Source organism: Cricetulus griseus, chromosome X (genome assembly GCF_003668045.3).
Source record: "Cricetulus griseus strain 17A/GY chromosome X, alternate assembly CriGri-PICRH-1.0, whole genome shotgun sequence".
NCBI lineage: Eukaryota > Metazoa > Chordata > Mammalia > Rodentia > Cricetidae > Cricetulus > Cricetulus griseus.
In genome coordinates, this window is record NC_048604.1 from 1453823 (window position 1) to 1456519 (window position 2697).

Sequence of the window (2697 nt, forward strand, 5' to 3'; positions counted from 1 at the left end):
ATGTTGTATACAATAAATAAATAAAATATTAAAAAAAAGTCTGGATCCAGCATAAAAAGAAAGTAAAAAGTGATGATTCACTCCCATTTTGTCCTTTCTTAGGTGTTCCATTGTCTGTCAACCATTGGGTTCTTTTGAGGAGATGGGGATGTGGCCCAATTTCTACTGTACTTGGTGAGCAGACACAAACTACTTAAAAAGTTGAAGCAGGAAGATCAGGTGGTCTAAATCATTCTTAGGTATACAATGAGTTTGAGGCCAGCTTGAGGTTCATAAGACTCTATCTAAAAGAAACTAACAGCCAGGCAGTGGTAGCACATGCCTTTAATCCCAGCACTTGGGATGCAGAGGCAGGTGGATCTCTGTGAGTTTGAGGCCAACCTGGTATACAGAATGAGTTCCAGGAAATGTTCCAAAGCTGCACAGAGAAACCCTGTGTCGAAACAAAACAAAACAAAACAAAACACAAGAACCCTTTGGGTAGACCCCTCCTATATGTTAGGTCCATCAGATGTACACTGTGCTTGCCTTGCTCTATAGGGCACAGGCCTTCCTTGACCTCTTTCCACACTGTAGATTCCATTATGCATCCTCAGCTCGTAGGCTCCTCCCTGGTCATCAGGGCCTAGCACACAATCATGGTGACTGTGCACATTGTACTTCCACAGGCTGTTCTTTCATGGTCATAGAGGGAGAGAATTAAGATGCTGATTAGTGTCTGGAACAGTCTTTGAGCACCTACACCCTGCTGTCTCCATTGGCTACTGAAGTCCTGGGGTGGGGATCTAGAGTCCTAGATCCCTCAGATGTCTTGACCACTGGTAACTCTGAACCCTTGGAAACTTCTAGGGATTGGAGTTATTGTTGCCCCTTAGGTCTTTGAGAGTGTGTTCTGGAGCTCTACAGAGCTGGCAGCCTTTATTTCATGAGGTCTATAGAGCAGTCACAAGCCTGTGGCACAACACTTAGTTCTTGTCTGGGTAGTCATTAGCCTTTCTGAGACAACACAACCCTTAAGATTCAGTGAAGCATGGAGTTGGAACCTCAGAGCTCTTACAAGACTTGGATATTGAGGACCAAACCAAAATGAGAGGCCTCAGGAATCTGAAAGGTGCCTAGACAGGTTGCTAGAGAGCCTTAGAGAAGGCTCAGAGCCCCCAGGAAACCTTTTTATTATTTTAATATTATGTGCATAAATGTTTGCCTGCATATATATCATGGTGCCTGAAGAGTATATTTTCTAGACAGGTTTCTGTGTAGCCCTGGCTGTCCTGTAACCTCAAACTCAAGAGATCTGCCTGTCCCTCATTATTTATATATGCATTTCTATGGACACACTTGTGTCATGGCTTTTATGTGGAGGTCAGAGGACAACTTGTAGGAATTCTCATTGTTAGGATTGGTGACACTATCCTTACATACTGAGCTATCCTCATATAGTATTTTTTTTATTAAAAATATTATGGCTAGGAAAATGCCGGGCATTGGTGGCACACACCTTTAATCCCAGCACTCGGGAGGCAGAGGCAGGCAGATCTCTATGAGTTTGAGGCCAGCCTGGTTTACAGAGTGAGTGCCAGGATAGGCTCCAAAGCAATAGAGAAACCCTGTCTCGAAAAACCAAAAAAAAAAAAAAAAGAAAAAAAAGAAAAACCAAAACCAAACCAAACAAAAACAAAAAGCCAGGCAGTGGTGGTGCATGCCTTTAGTCCCAGCACTCAGAAGGCAGAGACAGGTGGATCTCTGAGAGTTCAAGATCAGCCTGTTCTACAGAGCTAGTTCCAGGACAGCCTCCAAAGCCAGAGAAACCCTGTGTCCAAAAACCAAAACAAAACACACCAAAAAACCCTAATAAAATAAAAATTGTATTAAGAGATGACAGGACAAATGAACTTTTGGTGTTTTGCCATAGGTGTTGGGTCCCCTGGAACTGGAACTATAGTTGTGAGCTTCCATGTGGGTGATGGGAATTGAATCTGGGTCCTTTGGAAGAGCAACCAGTCCTCTTAACTACTATGACATTATCTCTGCAGTCCAGGCTTTAATTTTTAAAATTTTCTTTTTGAGATACTGTCCTGGAACTGTGATATGTAGATCATGGTAGCCTCAAATTTAAAGTGATCCTTCTGTCTCTGGCTCTCAAATACTGGAATTAAAGGTTTGTACCACTATGCCTGGATAAAAACTTTTTTATATTATGTAATATGTATCCAGGACAGAAGACCTGGAAACTGAGCAACAATAAACAGGCAAAGAATTAGGATGAGTATCCTGCAGTTTTTCTATCTACCCCCATGCTATCAAATAACTATCAATCCCAGGAGCTGAGCAAAAAATCCACTGGCAAGATGCCTCATTTCTTTTCTAACCTTGTAACTTCACATATTGGCATGAGCCTCTCCTGGCTAAAGTGCCTGCATGTATCATCATAATGCAGTTTTGCCTGAATTTCCCATGGGCACATTTGGTTACATGGTAGTTATTTTGTAAGTAGTTGTTAAGTGCTTCAGGGAGTGAGCCCAGAAATAAAACCCACAACGAAAACATAGACTTATCTTTGGGTAACACTGGATCCCTTCCCCAAGAACAAACTAAAATGTAGAACCAAAGGTTAAAGTCAGTGATTTTTGAGACCCAAGACTAAGCACTTGTGCCACAGTAGCCCAACTCCCACCCCAGTAGGAAGAGCCAACAAAG